Here is a 24,431-nt window from a genome sequence, read left to right on the forward strand (position 1 = left end):
TCTTGCAACCAAGACCAGATTGAAAGGACCAAACCAGGATAATGAGGCCATAAACCAACCAGGCTCTGGAGCCACATTGTCTGAGCTCAAATTCCATCTCCATAATTGCCAGCTACTGGGCCTCCATCACATTCCTCCCTAAGACTCAGTTTTCTTGCTGGTAAAAAGGGATGATAACAGAAACTGCCTCAGTGGATTGTCTTATAGACAAAAGGAAGAAACGTATGTAAAGGGGTCAAGCCTGGTGCCTGGCATATGGAAGTCTCCATTAGTGGAAGCTGCCGCTATCATGGCCGCTGCTGTGATTGTTTTTGCTATGGTGTCTTGGCCCCTATCCTGACATCATGCCTATGGCAGTCAGGCTCCTCATGGAGGTGGTGCCCTGGGGTCTCAACAGGAACCCTCTATCCAATATGAATATACCACTCACCAGGCTATTGAGCAAGATGGACTCCACCACTGAGTAGTTCAGCCCTTTGTGTTGCCTGCCCCTGCCCTTGCCTAGGAATCAGGTGCCTATCCCTCGGGCTTGGACCTTACCCAGCCTTGACCACCCCACTCTTCTGCCCTTCTGCATCCTGGGTGGCTGTTGGGGCCGTCCCGTGGAGGACTTCACCGGAGGGTCCCAGGTGCTAACTTGAGATCTGTAGCCAGCAGGTTGCCCACCTCACCTACCAGCTGGACATGTATTACAAACTGCTGATTCATGAAGGCTCATGTGGCCTTGGTTGTTTGTACATTCTCTCATCTCCAGCTGTCGGCCAAAACATAATTGTAGCTGTCACTTTGGCAGTGAGATGCTGCGATGTGTCCTAATACAACTGCCTCTGCTCCACAGCAGTGAGCTTTTAGGAGGTGGGAGGAATCTGCAGCTGCTCCTGTGGAGAGAGCTGTTCTGAAAAGTGGTCTGTGTGATGTTCACCCAGGTGCAGCCATGAAGGTAGTGTGAGCACCAGAGTAAGGCCCTGCATTTAAACAGGCACTGGCGTGCTTTCATCTGCAGCTATAGTAATGCAATTCTGATGACATCAATTAATAAGAGAGACACTGCCATTGAAATGAGGCATTTTGAGCATCTGTAAGAGCTTGGAAAACACTGTTAGATGTATATGCAAATTGGACTCCAGTGTTCATGGGATGAATGAATGGTTAAAACACTAAGGTCCAGGGGTGCCTGGGTGGCTTAGTCAGTTAAGCGTCCGACTTCGGCTCAGGTCATGATCTCACGGTTCGTGGGTTCCAGCCCCGCATCGGGCTCTGTGCTGACAGCTTAGAGCCTGGAGCTTGCTTCAGATTCTGTGTCTCCCTCTCTCTCTGCCCCTCCCTGGCTCACACTCTGTCTCTCTCTCTCTCTCAAGAATAAATAAACATTAAAAAACAAAAACAAAAAACACTGAGGTCCATGGTTTAGGGAGATGATGCCAGAGATATAGCTGGGGCCAGATTGGAAAGCAAGGGACCTGAAGGCCAGGCCATGGAGGTTGGACTTTATCAAGCAGGCAAAAGGGAGCCACTGAAGGACTTAAGGCAGAGAGTGATGTAGTCAGACGACAGTGGGAGTCTGGGCTCAAACACCCCTAAGTAGTAGCAATAAGGGTAAGACTCTCCCTCTGTATAACGTAGGTATGCTTGGGAAAGTTTCTGGAGTACCTGGAGCACTGGCTCCTGGATTCAGGGGTGGCTGTGACTTCATGCTTAGTGGGTAAGTGTCAGAAAGGCCAGCCCTAGTCAGGCCAGTTAAGTGTGCAGTCAGTAAGGGGACATACAGGACTCATGCCATGTCCTTTTTCCTCAGTCCTTCCAGGCCAGAGTTCATTAAGGAAGCGCTTGTGTGCTGATGTGCTAAATTCAAGAGACTGCAGACACTTATGCCAAAGGTCAGGGGAGCCTCCTGGGGCTGAGAGATGGTTCCACTGCCTGTGGGTATTGTCTCCCCTATCGTACATACACACTTAGAAAACAGCAGATATATATCCAAGTTTGGTTGATGGAGCCCTTCCTAGAAGAAAGGATTTATTCTCTTGTGCTTAAATAAATACCAGTTTAAAGGATGGTTTCATGAAGACAGAAAAATATGAAGCGTTGGGACCATGACCAATGGGTGAGCCACCCACGATGATGGAAGCCAGAGCATATCTGGACCATCGTGTAAATCAAGAGGAAAACAGGATTCAGGGGACAGAAATTTTGTGTCCCCTTCTCAGAAGGGGATTGTTTTGCAAGCAGGGGTTTGGCAGTGATTCTCGCCTTTCAGCTGTAAGCTGGCGAGGGCAAGATGCCTCTCAGGTTGTCAGGGGAGGAAAGGCAGGAGGAAGAAATTCCATTCTGGCATGATCTTCCATCCTTGTTCCCTGAACTGTGCTACCAGGGGGGCAGGAGGGAGGAGAAGTGGCAGGTGTGGAACAGTGAGGAAGTCTCCTTACCTGAGCAGCTCCTGACACAGGTGGCTATGGTGGTGGGTGCCTGGAACCCGTTTGCCTATGGGCGGAGCCTGAACCTTATCCTCTTCCCTGATGGCAGGCAGCGCATCATAACCACCTCTGGCTACCCTTGGCTGGCTTGTAGCAATATGCCCAGATGTAGTTTTACCCTATTTCGTTTGCTTTTTCTTCTTTTTAAATCTATTTTGAGAGAGAGGGAGAGCAGAGGAGGGGCAGAGAGAAAGGGAGAGAAAGAATCCCAAGCAGGCTCCGTGATGTCAGTCTGACGTGGGGCTCAATCTCATGAACTGTGAGCTCATGACCTGAGGCAAGATCCAGAGTCAGATGCTTAACCGACTGAGCCACCTAGGCACCCTTCCAGTGAAATTCTTTTAATGTGGGACTGGAACTCAGGACCTTAAGACCAAGAGTCACATGTTCTAACCACCTGAGCCAGCCAGGCACTCCTTCACAATAAATTTTTAAAAAGTATGCAGTAATGCCTCTCCTCAAATATAAAATGAATGTGTGTTGAAGATTTAACTTAATTCATCAGTTAATAAGAGAAGCACTCAAATATCACAACTAATCCAAACATTTATTTATTATTTTTGAGAGAGAGCACAAGCAGGAGACGGGCAGGGAGAGAGGATAGGAAGCAGCCTCTGCACTGACAGCAGAAAGCCTGATGCGGGACTTGAACTCACAAACCGCAAGATCTTGACTGAACCACCCCGGTGCTCCTATCACAACGAATTCAAAGGAGAACTCAAAGTATCACTCATGGTTGTCAGATAAGGGATGCTGAAATGATTTTAGAAATGGGTGCAAAACTAGTCAGTGCCCACAAGGCAACAGTTGGTGGTCCTTGGCCAGCCACAGTCTGTGTTTCTGTGTTTCTGAGAACAGGAATTACATTACTCTCAAACTTCTACAACTTCACTTCCATCTTTAGAGACGAGAACTGTCTACTCAAAGACAACAGAAGGCAGAGAGAACCTAGGTGAGTTAGTTACTCGGGATGCCCACTAAATTTCAAGATCTTTCACAGTTGTTCCCTCCACTTGCAATTGGCTCCCTACCTACATCCATCCTAGGATTTCCTCTGCTCATCACCTCTGCTGCCCTGTTTGTATCAGCTCACCCAATGGCTTTGCCCATGTTCCAGGTGATGAACCTGGGAAAACAAGCTATCACCTGGGTGGAGCTGGCTGAGTGTTCCCCAGGCTCCAACTCTGCTTCTGTGGTGGTGGGCCTTGGAGGTGTGAGCCAGGCCATCTCAGGGCTGGTAGTCACATTGGGCCTAGTGTGGGTAGTCACATTAAAAAATGGTTAAGGTTTTGTGGAAAAAGATCAGATTAGAAATGCAGAGAGAAAAGACCTATGGTCCAGCACAAAAGACAAAGTGTTTGTGTAATGACCATTGAGTTCCTGGGATGATTTTCTGCATTTGGATTCTGTGAGAATCCTCCTTTATACTTGGGTGGGTGTCTATTCCAATAATTTCCTATCTAAGAGAATAGCTGACATGCAAGCTGTATTATGACTGAGGGGCGTGGGGTGGTGTCTGAGGGTTTCCCACAGAGCCCACCATTTGTGTTGGCACCATGGAGCATTGTATCAGCCCCAAAGGGCGGGGGGCAGAGTGGTCCATCATACGATGGAAAAGAACAAATATCTAACTCACCTTGCACCCTTGGACAATCACCTCACCTCCTAAGAACAAGTTTTCTTTTTAAGTTTATTTATTTATTTAGTGATCTGTAAATCCAATGTGGGGTTCGAACTCAATGACCCTGAGATCAAGAGTCTCATGCTTTTCTGACTGAGGCACCCAGACACCCCATGAACAAGTTTTCTTATCTTAAAAATGGGAGACAATGCTCCTTTCTGGCTTGCCTCCCAGGGCTGCTATAAGGTTCCTGTGAGAGGCATGGGTATGAGCTTACTGCCAAGGCCAGTCATGTGGTGGGAACTGAGCCCACAGCTCTGGCAGGATGGGAGAGCTTGGTCCCTCTGTGTAAAGTGCTTTGGGAGAAGAGGTTTTGTGCAAATGGGCTGTCATGATTAATTGATGGGGAGGCTCTTAGGCAAAGGATCAGATTTCATAAATATATACATATATATATATATATATATATATATATATATGCGCACACACACACACACACACACACACACACACACACCTTGGCTATCCTGAAAAAGAAATGTTCATTCAGGGTAAGGCAAGCATATCTAAATGAAGATTTTCCATACCTTCAACAGGTACCTTCTCACAATCTTCATTCATTCACTGAGCACCTATTGTGTATTGAGCACCTACTGTGCTCTGATAAGCACTACTGATAAGCACTGTCCCAGGCACTAACATACCAAGATAAAGAGTTAGTTCCTCCCTTTATGGTCCTGGGAGGCCAACATACAAAAAGATTTACCAAGGAGAGTAATAAGCACAGGCAGAGGGTGTTCTAACAGTACCAAGGAGGGGCACCCACCCAAAACCCCAGTGGCTTCAGGGACCCTCAGAGCATGTACAGAGTAAAGTCAGTCTTTGCTGGGGTGCCAAGGGAGGTGAGAGGCTGGCTGAAGTGGGCAGTGGGGCCAGTCATGTGGGGACTTGGGGGCCTCAGAGGAAATTCTGTGCTTGAGAAAGTGAGTGTTATGGTCAGATTTGTATTGTAGAACAGTCCTTCTGGCTGCCCACGGAACACACATTGGAGGGGAACATTCTAGAGGCATAAGACCTATTAAGAGATGATTACAGGCATCCAAACAAGAAGCAATGACCTGAGAAAAGGAGTGCAGGGAACTGACTCAAGAAATGTTTGGGCCAGCATTTAACCAGAGAAAAGAGACAGCAATGACCTTCAGGTGTGGTTAGGGTGGTGCCATGATAGGAGAAAGAAACCACAGGAGGAGAAGTAGGTCTGGGTGGGGGTAGGGGGCTGAGCGATAAGGATTCAATTTGAGACATGGTGAGTATGAAAGACCTGTGCACATCCAGGTGGGAGCATCCAGGAGGAAGATGGATACACAGGTCTGAAGCCTAGGAAGCAGTTTGGGCTGGGAAGCTAGGGTGACTGCAAGCACAGAGGCTTCTAAGACTGTGGCGGGGAGGAGAGAGCAAGACAAGTGGAGGGGGCACCATGCCCTTTGGCCCTAAAATGCTCTCCTGCTGAGAATGAGGGTGAGAGGAGGGGATAAGGGCAAAGAGGAGGTGTTTGGAACCCTTGTTATGGGAAATAGGAAAGAATCTGACCCAGACCTGGCAATACATCACTGTACTGCCTTTGGAGGTGATGAATCTGCTTTGACACTGATCTGTCGCCCTCAAGGTTTTCTCCAGGATCTAAAAGCCAAGAAGTCAGGCTGGCCTATAGTACCTGGGCTGCAGTCTTGCTGAGGTTGTGGCAGAAGGAAATAAAAGGTGTGGAGCCGAGGGGTGCCTGGGTGGCTCACAGACTCAGGTCATGATCTCACGGTTTGTGAGTTTGAGTCCCACATTGGGCTCTGTGCTGACAGCTCAGATTCTGTGTCTCCCTCTCTCTCTCTGCCTCTTCCCTGCTCATTTTCTCTCTCTCTCTCTCTCTCTCTCTCTCTCTCTCCCTCAAAAATAAATAAACATTAAAAAAAGAAGTGTGGAGCAGAGGCAGCTAACTGTTCACCAAACACAGTCATCCTCTGCCCTTCTATAGAATAAAGTTGAGGATAGGAAAGAGTCAGCACAGACTACATTTCCCAACACACACCCTTCGGCTCACATCCGTTGCATCTGAGAGGAGTCAAGTGACTTGTTCTTGGCAATAGAATGTTGATCAGGGATGACATGTGTCATTTCCAGCCCAAGATAGTTAAGCAGCAGATAGGCCTTCTCCACCCTGCCTTTCTCCTTCCTCCATGTTGAGATCCTCTTGGAAACCACATGTTGGAGAGAGCAGAACCACAGGTGGGAGGTTCCTTGTCTGTGACTTATCACTTACAGGAGAGATGCTACTGATCAGAAATACCCATTTGGGTTTTATGTGAGCAAGAAATTCACTACATTGTCTGAGGCAATACACGTTTTGGGATTTGTTTGTTATAGCATTTAGCATTACCCTAATTAATATAGGGCTTAAGAAAATTTTTGGTTGTTCAGATGGCTATGATGGGACCAGGATGGGGAAATAATTGAGGCCTCTAAGGGTACAGAAGGTTTTTGTTAAAGTCCAAGAGCGGGAGTAGAGAGAGTTCTGGAAAAATCTAACAAGTAGGAGGTCAAGTCCTCTAGTAGAATTCAGGAGGCTAAGCTTTCAGAGGGAATCCATCCCACTGTGTGGCAAGAGCCAAGTGGGAGAAGGTGAAGAACGTTAAGCAGATCCAGGAATTGTGATGCTGGGGGTCAGGAATTATGATGGCTCGTTGGTCCACTTGAATGTCATAGTCTGTTATAAAGCAGGATGTGGGGTAGAGAGGAAGCCTCTACCCCAGAGGGCTGGCCATTGTCTTACAACCAGGGCACCAGGAAGGAGTGCTTTCTTAAAAAGAAAAGACTAGCAGGACTGCCATCATTCTGTCCAGTCAGCTGCCATGGCTGACTGGACCTGAGCAGGGCATCTCATCACTGCTTAGGAATTGCTCAGTAGGCTACATGAGATGTACACCTGAAAGCTGGACCATGAACAGAACGTCTATAAATGCTGGGGTAGGCTCACGCCATCTAGAATCAGCCCAACTTATAGCAAGAGTGTTATCTTCAGTCGGTAGAGAATCTTGGCACTCTCCAAAGTGCTTATTTATAAATCTTTTTGAACCTCATGGACATCCAGGGATACCCGTATGAAGACAATGTCACTCTGTGCCAAGTATGGTCACCAAAATATTAAGTGAGATCCCTCAGGAGGGTATAGAGCCAGGATCTCCTAATCCCTGTCCTGTGGTTCTCATTATAAAATTCCTTTTAGAGACATTTTTGCACATTAACTGCCCTTCATCTTAGGAAGATTTAGGCCGCAACATACCGTTGGCACAGGCATGGCTGAAATGGTCTCCAACGGCACATCCAGGTAGCAATTCCCAGAAGAGTTTCTAAATGAGTGGTGCCAAAACAGGAGTAGTATAGGAATGACAGAAAACTCAAAATAGTAGAAAGTAAGAGTAGTTTATGTCTCTTTAAAAAAAAAAGTCTTCAGTAGATCAAGGGTCAAGGTTGCTACAGCCCTCCACAATTTCAGAGGCCAAGCCTCCTTCCCTTTTGTGGCTTTTCTATTGCTCTGTAACAAATCACTTCAAAACTCAGTGGCTTAAAACAACAATAAACATTTACTGTCTCCCACTTTCTGTGACATATCAGGAATTCACAAGTGACTTAGCTGCATGGTTCTGGCTGGAGCTGTTTCATGAGATTGCAGTCAGGATGTCAGACAGAGCTGTGGTCATTTGAAGGCTTGACTGAGACTGCAACACTCCTGGCAAGTTGGTTCTGGCTGTTGACAATAAGCCTTAGTTTCTTACCACCTGTCATCCTCCATAGGGTTGCTTGAGTGTACTTACAACATGGCAGCCAGCTTCTACACACCTAGAGCAAGTGATTCAAAAAGAAGTAAGACAGAAGCTGCAATGTCTTTTACGATGTAGTTTCAGAAGCCACACCATCATTTCTGCAACATCCTATTGATTACACAGGTAGCGCTATTTAATATGGGAGGGAAGTAAATAAGGACATGAATACCAGAAGTTGAGAATCATTGGAGGCCATCTTGGAAGTTAGTTTACCACATCTGCCATCCTCAAGGTGTGGCTTCACCCTCATGTTCCCAGATGGCTGCTCTAACTCCAGCTATCACATCAACAAAGGTGCTTTTTAACTAGCACAAAGAAGGGAGAAAGGAAGAAAGCATGCCTTTTCCCTTTAAGGATACTTTCCAAAGGTTGTATACACCATCATACTTATATCTCATTGATCAAAAATTAATCACATAGCTGGAAAGGAGGCCAGGAATTTTAGTACCTATGTATGTATTTATTTGTTAAGTAGGCTCTGTACTCAATGTGGGACTAGAACTCATTACCCCAAGATCAAGAGTCACATGCTCTACCAACTGAGCCGGCCAGGTGCCCCGAGTATTTATTTTTGATGGTCATGTGCTCAGATACTGGGGGCAAGTTGGTAGTCTCTGCCACATTAGCAATGTTCCCACATTTATTTCAAAGGATAGGGGGAGGGGAGGGGACCATAGAGACCATCACTATTTTGGGTTACTGCCTGACTAAGGACTTATGACCCATCTTGTCTGCTTGGCTGGGAAATAAGTGTGTGTGTGTGTGTGTGTGTGTGTGTGTGTGTGTGTGTGTGTGTGTTTCAGCCATGGGGGAAGAGTGCAGATTAGTGCTTTACCCTGTAATTAGTGAATCTCAGTGTAAAGAGAAAATAGTCCTTAGAAGAGCTCAGGAGACAAATGAGTGTTAAAAACAGAACTAGTGCTAGAAGCCCAGCCAAGGATCGTCCCAAGAATGAAGATGATCCAGAAAATGAGAAAATGAGAAGATCATCACAGGAGGCATCGTGAGGGCAGCCACATTCTGTACTCAGATCTGTAGGTTTAAATAAATTCTAGGCAGCTCAATTTACTGATCCAAATGCAGAAGCACAGATGGGCCACTCTACCAGCTGTGTTTTTAAAAGATCATATGATTCCTGATCAATGAACCGAAGAGACCAAATGCAGACGTGTTTAAAGCTGAGCTGCAGATTTGCCCAGAGACCTCTTAGAGACCAGAGCCAGGACTTGAGCAATCAGCTGGGTGCTGACTCAAGCTGGGGTGAGGGGGTAGGGAGGGTGGTGCTGGGCATCAGAGTCTAGCTTAGCAGAAGATGAGCCATCAGCCAGCCAGCAAATTCTAAGGCTTGAGAGGTCCACAGAAAAGCTGCCCTGGTAGAAGTAGGGCAACGCACTGACTTGGCCAAATGGCCAGGGACAGGGGGCACTGTCGTTCTAGAGGAATGCAAAGTCTGAAGCAAGAAGCCTGGGGCCGAAGCACCCAAGAGGACAACTAGTACTGCTAAGGCCCTTCTAACGGGGGCTGGATTTCTCCTTGCTACACAGCTTGCCTGGGCAGCAGATCCTTATCGTGAGGGTGAAAGAGGTAGACTGAGGACTCAGAAGTACTTGTTTCATGGAGGGTGGCTAAGGGTTTCCTACCTGCCTGGCTAGTCTCACATACTCTGCCCATGGCCCAAGCTGAATGACATACTGGGTCCTGAGTGCCCACCTGGCCATCTCCAGGTGAGGTTGGCAGGACACCTGCCCAGGCAGCATACTTGGGCTCTGTATTGCATCTGGGCTGTCAATCATAACTGTATTGCTGCTATAAAAGAGTCCATTTCCAGAGCAGTGAGGGGATCACCAAAGTTTCCAGCCTTCCCCACTCTGCTTTCGCCTGAGTCCCAAGTTCACCAAGAACCTGGGGGACCACTACAGCCTCCTAATTTGAGGACCATTTCAAGAGACATAACCTCCAGGAATGGCCAACATCAGGCTCCAACCTTAGGCAGAGCGGGAGGTCCCTGGAGACTAAGGGTGGGCTGGCAAGAGGGCTAAACCATCTTGAAGTGAACTTGAAATGGCTTGGGAAATCTGGGACTGTTCTTCATGGTTCTGTCGCACCAGTGATCACTGAGCATCTGCTCAATGGAGCAGACATTAGGCTACCCCCTGGGGACACAGCGCAGAGGAAGGTTCATATGACATCACTCCAGACACATAAATAAAGCAAAATAGCAGAGGGTGCAATGTGCAGTGATGGGTACAAGTACAAGATACAGAAATAATGGTGGAGGGGAGTGTGCTAGTACAGCAGTAAAGAAAAGCTTCCCAGAAGAGGTGATACTTGCAAGAAAGAACAGGAGTTTCTCAGCTGATAGTGGGGCCAGGTGAGGAAAAGCATCCAGGTAGAGGGAATAGCAGACCCCAGAGCTCTGAGCTGTGAAACTGCCTGGAGCAGAGGAAGAGAATTTCCTTGCCTGATGTGTTTACAGTACTCTGAAGCTTCTGGGCCCTTTCAGGATGCAGTGGGGACTTGATCTCTTCCACTAAGCCGCTCAAAGGAGTCAGAGACAGGAGAAGATGCTTCTTCCCTTCAGAGTTTGTTGGGTTTTCTTTCATCTTTGAGTCCTCAGTACCTGGTCATGAGAGTGGAGGTACCATAATTAAGAAGGAAGCTTTTCTGATCTTGGAGAACCTGTCCAAAACCCAGTCCTTCTGCATGTTAGGTCTCCAAGTAACTTTGGATGGCCCCTTAGGCATGGCTGTCCCCAGTAGCTTCTGATGGGGCAGGAGGCAGGACTGGGAGGTGCACAGGGCTTCCCTCGTTGGTGTCAGACCCAGTCTCTCAAAGTGTCTAGGTCTCTCTGGGATCCTTTGGAACCCCCAGCATTGCTAAATCACCCATCCTGCCTCTTGCAATTGGCTCTGGACTATGGGAAGCATCATCTGGCTTATGCTGGCACATCCTCACCACTTATTTTGCGGTGTACAAGCTAGCTTTTCCTCCAGGACCCAGGAAAATGTCATATGCAGATAAATCACCAGGTGACCCAAAACCAAATAGCTAGTCTGAAGTTGTTCTATGAAGACAGAAAGAACTGGATGCCCCAAGAGGTTCAGTGGGCACCACCCCCTCTCTGGGTCAAGGTGGGAAAGTGTAACTGAAACACACCCGTGCTAAGATGCTAGCTACCCTGTCTCCAGCTCCAGGTGGACCAGGAACCTGAGGCACAGAACTACCACTGCCTAGTGAGGCTTTGGAATTCTCCATACAAGGAGAGGGTGGGCCCTGCCCTCAGTACAAAGGTCCAGACCAGACCAGCTCATTCATTCCCCTGATTATTGCTCTTCTCACTGGGATGCACAAATAGGCTCCTGGCAACCCTGGCCTTTCTCTCACCTTTGCCAGCTCCAACGTCAAGACCTAGCTCAGATCATATCCCTCTGGCTCAAAAACACCTTAATTACATAAACTCCTTGGTCTGGCGTTCAAGGCCCTACCCACTACAGTACTAACTTGCTCCTCACCCTGGATCTTGCCGTTATCTGGTCCAGATGCCCCCTTGTTGCTGCTGACCTCCTGACCAGGCCCAGCTCCAGTGTCGTGCCACCTATCAAATGTTCCTTTTTACCCTCTGCCCTCTGAACCCATGGCCTAAGGGACGGAGCTTTTTACTAGATTTGCATCTTTAATTACAGGAGTGATACATGCTTGTAAAAACATTCCCACATTACAGACGCATACATGTTAAAATGAGTGTGTCATCCCAACTCTCCTTTCCCTAGAACTGGTCCCAGTTAACAGTCAGGCAGACCCTTGGGTACCCATTTTACCCAACAGGAGAGGGGCCTTTGGAGGCCTTCCACAACCGCTTGACATGATGGTGGCAGGTGGGGGCAGAAATGAGTGTAAATGAGGGAAGGTTTCAGAGGTGGTGATTTTGGTTGACTTTGATTTTTTTAATGTTTATTTTTAAGAGCAAGAGAGACAGAGCATGAGTGGGGGGAGGGGGGCAGAGAGAGAGGGAGACACAGAATCCAAAGCAGGCTCCAAGCTCTGAACTGTCAGCACAGAGCCCAAGGTGGGGCTCAAACTCACGGAATGTGATGTCATAACCTAAGCCGAAGTCAGACGCTTAACCGACTGAGCCACCAGTGCCCCAGGTTGACTTTGAAAGAAAATTTTCAAGGTCAGTCTGTGAGACCCCTTGATTTCTTTCAAAGAACAGTGCCCCAGAGAAGCATTTCCTGTTCATATGGGAATATCCATTCTATTCTAAGAACCAGAAACTCAAGTTCAAAAGGCAACCAGGCCTCTGTAAAATCCTTGTGGCCTAGCACTACTTCTACTACAAGCCCGGGCGGAGCTGAACTGGAAATCTGGCTGTGGTTGTATAATTGCCTAGGTGTGCAAACCCTAGAGCTTTGTCCAGTGGCCAAGGGGAATCAATGAAAAAAGTTTGCAGAAGGAGAGTAACATTTTAGACACAGACCATGAGCAGGAGGTGATAAGTTTGGAAGAAGTGAATCCCTTTGAGTGAACAATAATGGTGGTTTGGACTTGGGCAGACACAGTGGAATATGAGAAGAGGGAGAATTCAACACAGCAGATGGGGGTGAGGGGCAGGAAGCAAACTCTAGCTCAGGTGTTGTGGATATGGGTTCCAGATTGACAGTTGCATTTAGCAAACAGTCGTTAACTGGATTGGACTAAGAGTGTGAGGACCTAGGTGTCCCTACAATCTTTCATAGATAAAGAATCAAAGGCAATAAATACTCCCAGTCTGGCCTTCTAGATGCTTAGAGAGGACTAGTCAATCAGTGCAGACCTGACTGGTCACCCAGATCTTGATTCAAGCATGTCAGGTACACACAGAGGCTGCTAGACACCATAATCTTGAAGCAGATGTTCCAGGTACACAGCTGACCACTTCCAGCCAACCCACTGCTCACCTGACCTACAAACCCAATATCCCCAGTCAATCAGCAACACTCAGAAACTTTGCTTTTTGAAAACAGAACACAGATAATTCATTATTCCATTTCTTCTCCCTCCCCAACCCTGAGCCTTAGATTCTCTGCTGGAATAGTTTCTCTGTTTGGTGGTAAAACTTTTCCACTCAGCCCTCAATCTTTAGCCTCTTATCCTATCTCAAGCCATAGGCTCCCACCAGCTCCCACAAAGTTGAATATACCCTATATGTTCTTTGCACAATTCTGACATTCTTCACTCTTTGAGCTCTTTCGTCTTTGAGCTCTCCTGGGTACCTGGGAGTGCAATGAATGGCCCAACAGGAGCCAGGGGTGTTGTGTGAGGCCAGGAAGCTTGCAGGGTTGGGGGCATTGGGCTGGGGTTTGGGGGAAAGAATATAGGTAGGAATTCCAAAGCCTCAGTTCTGGTCTCTAACTCCTCAGGTATCCTTTCTTCTCTGGGCCTGTCCCTTCTCCAGCCCCCAGGCCTTTGCACAATGCTTCTCTTTCTGCCTGGAATACTCTTCTTTGTTTGGCTCATCCTGCTGGTCTCTGCTGTCTCAGGGAAACCTCAATGACTTCTTGGTTCAGATCAGATTCTGTACTTAAATATTCCCATAGGCCCATGTTCCATTACGTCTTTCCCTTCATTAGGGTTTTGTTGTTGTTGTTGTTGTTGTTGTTTGTTTTTTGCTACCATCTGTCTTCCCCACAAGACTTTGCCTTCCATGGGAGAGAGGGTCTGTCTTGTCTGACTCACTGCTGTATCCCTAGCCTATAGCTAGGGACCTGTCCAGGAGTAAGCACTGAATGAATGAATGAATGAATGAATGAACCAAAAGATGGACAGATGGATAGATTTCACCTGGTAAAACAGAAAGCCTCAATTGGATAGGATTGTCTCCAGTACTGATATAATTTTCTAAGCCTTTATTGTTTCATCTCTGAAATAGGAAGAATGTTCCCTCCTTGCTGCTTCACTTCTATATCTAAAGTGACCCCAATCAGTCTCATAAAACTTGAAATGCTTTAAAAACAACTTGGGTAGAGGCTCCCGTTTGGCTCAAGAACCTTATTGTGACACCCAGTCACATTTATGTGACACTTGAAATAGAAATTCAGGCTGTGGGGCACCTGGGTGTCTCAGTCGGTTAAACATCTGACTTCGGCTCAGGTCATGATCTCACAGTCCATGGGTTCGAGCCCTGTGTTGGGCCCTGTGCTGACAGCTCGGAGCCTGGAGCCTGCTTCTGATTCTGTGTCTCCCTCTCTCTCTGCCCCTATCCCGCTAATGCTGTGTCTCTCTCACTCTCAAAAATGAATAAACGTTAAAAAAAAAATTAAAAAAAGAAAAAGAAATTCAGGCTGTGCCTGAAATCCCAGTCCTCACTGTCAGAGCTGGACTTAGATGGCATCTTCCAGGGCAGGATGAGTTTCTAGAAGCCCCAGCCACACCTCCTAGAGTTAGGACAATAGACTCTTCTGTGTCCCCACAGCCAGGCAGGTAAGATAGGTGAATGTCACAGCTCAGAACTGGGAATTGTGCCCCATGAAGAGACCAGAGTGCTCTGCTTGTTTGTCCATCTGTCTGTCTTCAGTAATGGACTGAGTGCAGGAGTTTTTCTGAGGCAGAGCCAGAGGTCTGGCATAGGGCCCAATGAGTCATCCCTCAAGAGTCTAGGCTACACGAGAAGGCTGCCTGTGCCCTCCTTTGCTTTTGCTGCTACAGGTGGACCTCACTTACTGAGGTCTGGGTCTGCCTGTAACTTGTACCAGGATAAGGAGAGACCATCTCTATAATCTTCACCAAGGACTTCTGTCCAGCCATCCTCTCCCAAAGGGCCAGGAACTGCTCGTTCCTATCACCCCTACCCCAGTCTTGAGAAACATACCCCTCCCAGAAGGGATAGTTTGCTGGACTAAAAGGGTGACCTGTCCAAGGGCTGAAGTGAGACAGAGTCCCAGCCACATAAAAAATAGCACTACTGCTCTTAGAAGCCACGATAGGGAATACCAGTTCCTAGCAAACCAACAAGGACATCAAAAGCCTGAGAAAACTCAATGAGGGAAAGGAGGATGTTTTTGATTCTGGAAGAGACTTTTCATTGGCTTAGGAATGCAATGCCCATTACACAGATAGGTGAGCTCCTTCCCATAGAGACCAGTCTTTGATGGAACCCTGGGAAGAGCCAAAGTATTCACTATTCTAAAGAAGGGTAGCCTCTTGACCTTACTCTTTGATGTGCCAATCTGTGCTTTCCCTTCTGCTCAGATTTCTATTGATTCTCACTGTGCTTGCTGGTTCCTGGTTACTTTAGGACACCCTAGCTGGCCCAGGCCCTCCTTAAAGTTCCAAGGGTCCATAAATCACTATCAAAATTACAACAGTGTCTTTTGTTGTTGTTTTTTTGTTTCCTGGGTTTTTTGTTTTTTTTTTTTTTGTTTGTTTGTTTGTTTTTTTTTAGATAGAGAAGAAAAACCCATCCTGAAATTCAAATGGAATTTCTCAGGGGCACCTGGCTGGTTCACTTGGTGGAGCATGGGGCTCTTTATCTTGGAGCTATGAGTTTGAGCCCCACATTGGGTGTAGAGATTACTTAAAACAAACAAACAAACAAACAAAAAACCACAAATCAAATGGGATCTTACAGAATCTCGAATAACCAAAACAATGTTTAAAAAGAAAAAAGTTAGAGGTCTCATATCTCCTGAATACAAAACTTCAGTAATCAAATCTACAGTAATCAAAACAGTGTGGTACTGGCATAAAGACAGACAGACAGACAGACAAATAAAGCAGAATGAAGTGCGCAGAAATAAATCCTCACATATATGGTCCAATACTCTTAGACAAGGGTGCCAAGACCATCCACTGAGGAAAGGACAGTCTTTTCAACAAGTGGTACTGGGAAAACTGGGTATCTGCGCACAAAGGATGAAGATGGGTCCTCACCTCACACCATCAACAAATATTAAGACAAAATGGATCAAAGACCTAAACATGAGAACTAAACTATGAAACTTGTAGAAGAAAAAATAAAAGAAAATCTTCATGACATTGGATTTGGCAGTGATTAATTGAATATGACACCAAAAGCGCAGGCAACAAAAGCAAAATAGATGAATTGGCTTTATCAAAATGAAAAACTTTTGTACATTAAAGGACACTACCAACAGTGAAAAGGAACCCTACGGAGTGGGAGAAATATTTGCAAATCATATACCTGATAAAGAGCTAATGTGCAGAATATCTAAAGAACCCCTACAACTCAACAACAAAAGAAACCCAAATAGCCAGATTTGAAAGTGGGCAAAGGACTTTCTTCAAAGAAAATATACAGATGGCCAATAAACACATAAAAAGGTGCTCGACGTCAGTAATTATTAAGAATATCAAAATCAAAATCCCTATGAGATGCCACATCATATCCATTTGGATGACTATCATTAAAAAAAAAAAAACTACACAGAAAATAACACGTTTTGGCAAGGATGTGGAGAAACTGGAAGCCCTTGTGCATTGCCAATGAGCATGTAAAATGGCGTCACTGCTGTGGAAAACAACACCTCAACGAATTAAACACAGAATTACCATATGATCCAGCAAATCCACTTCTGGATATGTGCCTAAATGAACTGAAAGCAGGGACTTGAACAGATGTTTGTACCCTCAAGGGCATAGCACCATTATTCACAATAGGCAAACAGTAGTAACAATTCAAATGCTCATCAGTGGATGCATGGATAAGCAAAATGAGGTCTAGATTTACAATGGAATATTACTCAGTTTTAAAAAGGGAGGAAATTCTGGCACATGCTACAACAGGATGAACCTTGAAGACATTATGCTGAATGAAATAAGCTGGACACAAAAAGACAAATACTGCATGATTCCACTTGTATGAGGTACCTAGAGTAGTCAAATTCATAGAGACAGAAAGTAGAATGGTGGTTGTGGACTGGGGGGAGGGGGGAATGGAGAATTATTCATCAGTTTGGAATGATGAAAAAGTTCTGGGGATGGATGGTGGTAATGGTTGCACAGTGATGAGGTTGTACTTAATACCCCTGAACACACATTTAAAAATAGTTAAAGTGGTACATTTTAGGTTAGGTGTATTTTATGATAATAAAAAAAGAAAAAGTTGCATGGGTATGAGGCACTTAAATTTGTAAGTATTCTCCTCTGGAAGCTTACTCTTGGGATCCTGGGAGATAGTGGGGAAGGTGACGAGGGCCAGAAGAAGGGGGCTATGTGGCCCCCATCCTCCATCACCAACCTCCCCTTATTTCTGCCTCTCTAACTCCTGCCCATCCTTCAAAGCCCAGCTCCGGTCCTCTCCCACTTCCTCTGAGATGGGACCTCCAGCCCTCACTGCTCCCCCTCAGAGCAAGTATTGAGTATCCACTCCCTCCTATACCAACAGTCCTGCTCTCCTTGTCCTGGGCTCTTTCCTCAGGGGACTGAAGCCTCTTGGGCCAAGGCTGTTTCTTTCCCTCCAAGGCTGGAGACCAGCAGTAGTTACTCAGTGTCCTTGTCTGCACAATGGGACTCTTGATATCTACCTCTCATGGTTGTTGTAAGTGTCCAACAAGATAATAAATATAAAGCTCTTGAGCACAGTGAAGGGTACATAGTAAGTGCTCAATATATTATTACTATTAGGAGTATTCTTCATACTTGCCTGGACTACTTCTCCTGTGCCTGTCTACCAGTTATTCCTCATCCCTTGAACCCCAGTTCCATTCCTACTTCTACCACAAAACCTTCCTATCCACCTCAGGCCACACTGACTCCCTATGGGGCATCTTGGAATTTAAGGCAAATCTGACTTCATAGGATTTTCACAAAGATTAAATGACTTAATCCACATAAAATGCTTACAGTAGTACTGGGCACCTACAATGTGCTCAGTAACAGTGAGCAGTGATGATGATGATATCATTGATGATGGGTTGTGGTCATTTCACATGTCTGTTCTATTGTTGTCTTGATTGTGGCTGTCACTCTTAAGTAGGTAGATTTCAGAGTAAAGATGACAGCAAGAGGTGATAGGTATTGGGGAGATGGATTCAGGTTCAGCAAGAATTCTCAGAGCCTTGGAGCGGGTTGGCAGACCAGAAAGTCTTCCTGGTCTTAAAAAATTAGTAAGTGACAGTTTAAAGTCCAGGAAGATGGGAGAGTCATGGTGAAGCTAGGGGCATGCAGAATGAGGTCACTGTGTGGCTGAATGTTGAGTCAAGGTAGCAGGAGATGTCCTGGAGCCAGACTGGGCAGGACCTTTACCCAAGGGGATCATAGTCCCCTGGAGGGTCTGCAGCAGGAGAGAGACCCCTTTGACTTAAATTCTGAGTTCACTCTGGCTGTTGGGTGGAGAATGGACAGCAAGGGCATGGATAGGAGCAGGCAGACAGGGAGAGGTTGCTACAGGCATCTACAAGAGGGGTGGTGGTGGCTTGGCCTGAGTAGTAGCAGTGGAGGTGGAGGGCTAGGGACTGTTTCTGGAGATGTTTGGAAGGAAAAGATGCTGGGTTGGCCATGGGGCTGAAGGGCTCACTTCCCAGGGGGCTTGGGTGGATAGGTGGCTGGCATTGCCATTTCCTGAGATCTGACCAGTGGAAAAAACAAGTTGAAGGGACAAGGCTGGCATGTGGTTGTTGAGAGTTGAGTGATTAGTCTACCTTCTCACACCTCTGCTGGTTACACATCACAGCTCCTATATTCAGAAAGTTCTTTAAGTCTAGCCCGGACTTCCAGCTGCAACTTGAGCTCAGGCCATTCTCTACTGCCCTTGTTGAGTCTGCTTGGCACTGAGAGGCAGTGGGACTGAGGCATGGGCTGGGGGCCAAGGGCTTGGGTGGTGGACATGCCTGTTGCATGACCACCATCAAGCATGCCAGCCTCTGGTGCCTGTCAGACTCAGACCCAGGGAGCCTGTGCCAGGGTGCGTGGGATGGAGGACCTGGTCCAGAAACCTCCTGCCCCAAGTGCTTCAGGTCCACACATGCCCCTCATCCTGCCTCTGGAGCCTTCTCAGGTCAGAAGCATCCCCCAGGGCCCTCAAGAAAGCCCTTCTTCGTGAATCCTTCAGAGGTAGGAGGTGGAGAGCAAAATCTCTGATCTTGATGCCAGGCACAAACTCCCAGAAATTACTCACCAGAGGGTAAGGTTTCAGAAACCTAGGCAAGGGACCCTGCCCCATGGTCTGATCAGAATGGCTGGTCAGCAGGGGCTGTGGCACTGGGGAGCTTTCATGGGTGGGGCCAGAGCCCTGCTCATGCATACCTCCTTCCAGAACTGGGCTGCCCTACACCTCATCTTACCAAACTGCAGGTGGGGGACTGGGGCACCATGTTGAGCACTCCTTGGTCCTGCCTTTCTAGCTGACCAGTTGGGACCCTCAAAGCTCCCAGACCTACTGAAGACTGACTTAACATGTATTTGGGGTCCTCTCAGCAGCTTCCTCATCCCTGATCTCCATTTTATCCTTCTGGAAGCATTCTGGAAGTCTGCTTCCCAACACCCTCAGGAAAAGTGTCCCAGTCTTGGCCTGTCATAAACTCCCCATCCCCAGGAGCTAGAATTGCATAACCAGCTTGCTCAAGTTTCCTTCTTCTTCCCCCCACCTGCCACTCAGCTCTCTTGGGCCTGGCTCACATCCATGTCTGGTGCAGTCACAAGTCTGCCAGGGGGTACAGAGATGAGTACCAGGAAGGGAATCAGGTCACCTGGGTTCCAGCTGGCTGGGACACAAGCTGGGGACTTGTCCCAGCAGAGATAGCATTTGGGAAGTCATTAAATCTGGAGGGGCAGGGTGAATTAATGAGGGTAGTAGCTCTCCCTCACTCCTGAGCAGAAGCTTGTCTGGTGGAACCTTAAGAGGCAGGTTGCCAGGGGAATAGCCCTGTGACAATGTACTCTGTCCCCATGACAGAGCTTTTGCAGCTTGAGTGGTGAGGATACCTTCCTTATAGGAGTGGAGTCTCTAGGATCCTCAGCCCCAGGCCTGTCTCTGCCCTGAAGTTAGAGAGAAACACCTGCCATGATCCCCCTCTTCACAATTCTATGTGCCCCCCCAAACCACTCTCTCCTGGCTGGGCTCCTGGATTTGCTCCAGAGGGCTGGATGTGATGGGAGTAGTCTCACAAAGTGTGCAGGGTCTGCTTCAGCACTACACACTGGGAGTGTTTCCCAACTTCCTGCCACTTCCATGGAAGTCCCAACTTCCATGTCCAGATAGGGACTCTGGCCAGGGTGACCCCTCTAGCCCCAAGGACCTCCTCTAGGGCTTCCGAGAGGCCAGGCCGTTTGACTCTGTTCCTGATACTGCCCTGTGATAGGAACCCCAAATTTCCCAAGGATAAAAGATAAGGCAGTCAGGGAGAAATGGGGGAGGACACAGTATAGAGAGAAGGAGTGATCAAAAGGGTACAGACCCTTTCCTCCTCATTCCTTGTGCACACCCCTCTCTGGCCAAATGATCCTTTCACTTGGCACGACAGCAGGGATCTCTGGGAAGAAAGAGACTGAAATCTCTGAGGGGGACAGGGTCTGGATATTTGGGTACATGGGGTCAGAGATGGCAGGATTGCTAGGAGAAACCCCCAGAAAACAGGGGTGACCTAGGAAGGAATACCCATGGGCCTGTCAACCCATTCTAAAACTAGATGGTTGGCAACCTCTTTTGGGGGCCTGAGGGATGCCCACTCTTTCAAAGGATCCTGAACTTTGCTGAGTCCTGCAGGGTCAGTCTAGCAAGAGCCTGGTACAGCCTCCCACACTGCTGTGAAAAGAGACCTCAGGGAGTCAAACAGCTGGATCTCAGTGTCACTTTGGCTGTTTGCCAAAGCTTTGTGAGTTTCTGCCCCTCTTTGAGCCTCATTTTCTGTGTCTGTAAAATGGGTATCATCATTCCAAGGGATCAAAGGAAGTCTATTTTATTCCTAAATAACTCCCTTCTCTGCCTGTTGTACATTCCAAAAGCCCCACTCTCCTTACCAAGTTTGGGTTAAGCATTGCCCTAGTCAGATACTCTTGAAAGGTGGCTGGGGGCTCACTAAGCTTCTTATCTTTGGGGGTAGAGTGTATTTTTTTGATGCCTTTGTGCCCCTTTCTCCTGAGTTGGTCATGCTGCCATTAATTAAAATCTCTAGACAGCACTCTTACCTGCTGCCCCTGTGCTATGCCCAGATGATTGCAATCCAATGGACTGGAGCTTGGGCAAAGATGTCAACACAATGTTCCTTGGCCTAAGCTGTCATTGGCCCAAGCAGGACTCTGACACTCAGTCACACCACCCTCTTGCCCCACTCTCTTTGAATCAACACCTATTGGCTGAGCCCTTATTTTGTGCCACACACCTTGACGGACTGAGAGGCAGGGAGTGGGCAGAGGGGAAGGTTAGCCATGCCATTGCCCCCGGTGGTGTCCACAGATCAACAGTATCCTCATAACATAGTACTAAGATTCCATCCAGCAAAATCCTCAAGGAGGGGACTTGTCCTTGGGAGCCAGGTAGGGAGGGCATGAAAGTTTCAGCCAGATCGCCAGTCCTCCTTACACCCTTAATGAGATGGCAGTGCCATCAGATGTCTGGTCTAGCAGGATAAACAGAAAGTGCAGTCTCTCAGTTTAGGAAAATAGAATGTTGGGTTTGCTATCAGGCTCAAAAGCAGAGAGCTGGCAATAAATCAAGCATTGAAAAGCGATGTCAGTGCTTCCAACTAAATTTCCGAGCCCGGGAAACAATTGCACATTAAAATCCATCGGAGGAAAAAAATCTATTAAAACTTCAGGAGAAGTGCTTTGCTATAAATTAGATTTTTCTGCCAACCAGGATAATTCAATAATTTCCCCTTGACATTCTCAAGATTGCTCTTTGGGGGGGGATTATAATGCTTTGAAGTTGGGAGCAGTTTGTTTCCAAGGACAGAGGAAGAGTTCCTTGGGAGTGGAGGTGTGAGGGCAAAGAGGGGGCTCTTCTAACTAAAGGCAGGGAACCCATGTGGGGCTCAGAGCCACTGGACAGAGGTTTTCCAGACCTCCTGGTGATACAGGGCTTTGATCAGGGAATGCCCTAGGCTAGGTCATGATTCTGACAGGAAAATTAGGTGTGGGGGACTTGAGGTCCTCCAGTATTACCTCTTAGTTAGGGCAGCCTCAGTCTTACAGCTTCCTTGATGACCATCTAAAACCTTCACTTGATGACCATCTAAAACCTTCGCTAAAACTAACGCTTATGGAACCATAGCTGGTCTGGTAACAAGGTGCCTAAGGTCACTTCTTAGTTCTGAATTCAGGGTGGGTAGGGGTGGCTCCTTGCCTCCCAGTCTTCTTTTCTTCCTTTGCTGTGCAAAGCTGAGCACCAGGCAAGACCTCTCCCCCATACCCTGTCTCCTGTCATTTGGGGCTTTGATCCTAGTCCCTGTCTCTCTGTACAAGGTACAAGGTACAAGGTATAACACTGTCATGATGCCAGACTCAGGTTGACCAGCACTGTTCTGGGTGGACAAGGCAACTGGCAGAGAGAGGGTGCCAGGCAAGGGCACGGACCTTGGGGAACTGGGCACAATCTGCTGGGCCACCGGGTACCAGCCCCTAAGACAACTGTGGGGGCAGTTGAGGAGGGACCTGAGTCAGGAGTTGGGTAGGACAGGGCTCCAGAGCCAGCTTGCCTGGCTATGACTCCGTGCCCCTCCGATGACAGCTCACCTAACTTCTCTAAGCCTTGCTTTTGCTAACTATAAAATGGGGATGGCAACACTACCTGCCTTGTAGATAGAACTAAATATGACAATGTTTGTGAAGCACCTAGCACCATGCTGGACCACAGAGGCAGTACTTAGTATCTTTAGGACACAGGTCCACTGACCCCAGACCATAGCTCTTCCTGCTGCAGGAGACCCATCCCCTGCAGCCCCTAGTCACGTCCCTTTCTCCCTCCTCTCCCATCCAAACTGGCCTGTCTTTGGGGACTTATTTCCTCAGACAGAACCATGACGAATGATGTCTGCTTGTAGAGCTGGACTGCCCACTGGGCACAGGCACAGAATTGTGTTTCAGATGACCTTACCCCCAGCAGTCACTCACTGTTGCTACCGACAACCCTCCCAACAAGGGAGGTTGATATTAGAGTTCTTTCATTTCACAGAGGCCCTGGGAGATAAAGTGACAGTGCTCAAGATCTCATATCTAGGGGAAGAGGATGGAGCTATGACGTCATGGGGCCAAAGGTCAAACCAACTCAGCCACAGAAGCAGTCCCTGGTCTCAAGATTTCTCCCTCTCGTGGTCCTTCCTTCCTTCCTTCTTTGCTTCCTTCCTTACTCCCCACAAGTCAGAGCCCTCCCAGAGCCTACATAATGGCCGCTGAGACAGAGTAGCAAACTGAGGCAGGGACATGTGGCAGTGATCTCCTTCCCAATACTTCCCGAGTCTCCAGGAGAAAGGTCCCAGGTCCCCAAAGAAAAAGGCCAAAGGGGAAGAAAATGAGAGAGTCTGGGAAAGTTTCTATGTGAGTGGCTGTCACAACAGGCTATTCACTTGGACACTGCCTGACTCACAGGAGAGAGGAATTTGGGGTTTCAGAGGTCATCTCATCCCACCCTATTTTTGAATCATTTCTTCCACACCACATAACATGGAGCTCACTAGCTCCCAGGACAGCCCTAGGGTACAGATTGCCCTTTGCTCCTTGACCTCTTCTGTGGCTCAGACTTGGCTTTCTGTGGCACTGTCCTGTCCTTGACCGCATATGGTCAGGGCCCAGCCAGCAGCAGGGGGGTGGTGTGCACCTGCTGCTTCTCTCTTGGCAAGGTCCCAGGGTTGGGGGACTAATCTGTAAGCAAGATAGGGGCTTTCTGGAGACTGCATCTCTCCAGAGGGCAGGGCTAAGCGTTGGCGTGGCAGTGTTCCCTGGGGGCCCAGCCCTGTGCCCAGGAGTTTCCGTCAGAGTGGGGGTCAAAGGGAAACTTAAGGCTGGGGAATTTTGCCACCATGTGAAACCAGGCTGGGAGTTCAGGACACACGTAATCAATATCACTGAATTTGCCCCAAGATAAATATTTGTAATGTGTTAGCCCCCAACCCAGGGGATGTCCTGGTTCCTTAGAAAGGCCCAGAGGACCCGCTAGCAACAGGAAGGTCAGGACATGGTACCCTAAGGGGTAAGAAGTATCAGGTTTTGTAAACTCTGGCCCCTACCACTCAGTAGCTGTGTGACCTTCAATAAGTAGCTTGACCTCTTTGAGCCTCGGTTTCTTTCTCTAGCAGCAAAAGTGGTGCCCTCTTCAGAGCCTTGCTGAAGGTCACAAAAGACACGATTCCTGCTAAGTACCTAGCACAGCGTGAGCGCTCTGCAAACGCCAGCCTTTGTTACTATTTGCAGCAGGTGGGGAAACCCGTGGGAAATCCGGGCGCCTCTGGGAAGCTGGGGGTGGTGGGCAGGCTTTCCCGGAGCCAGGGGGCGGGGTAGGGGCGGAGCAACGCAGTCCGGGTCCCGCCTTCCCCTCCG

General features: G+C 47.8%; 1 protein-coding gene and 1 long non-coding RNA gene across 9 annotated transcripts in view; one reads left to right on the plus strand and one right to left on the minus strand.

Moving 5' to 3' along the window:
* Positions 1-24,431, plus strand: part of JADE2 (jade family PHD finger 2) — a 132,225-nt gene that overhangs the window by 20,393 nt on the left and 87,401 nt on the right. The window lies entirely within an intron of this gene.
* The window catches only part of LOC122217854, a 49,152-nt gene continuing 32,458 nt past the window's right edge, over positions 7,738-24,431 (minus strand). Inside the window, exon 3 of the long non-coding RNA XR_006201706.1 lies at positions 7,738-7,980. This is a non-coding gene — a long non-coding RNA (uncharacterized LOC122217854). The remainder of the gene's footprint in view (positions 7,981-24,431) is intronic.

The sequence above is a fragment of the Panthera leo genome, chromosome A1 (assembly GCF_018350215.1).
Source record: "Panthera leo isolate Ple1 chromosome A1, P.leo_Ple1_pat1.1, whole genome shotgun sequence".
NCBI lineage: Eukaryota > Metazoa > Chordata > Mammalia > Carnivora > Felidae > Panthera > Panthera leo.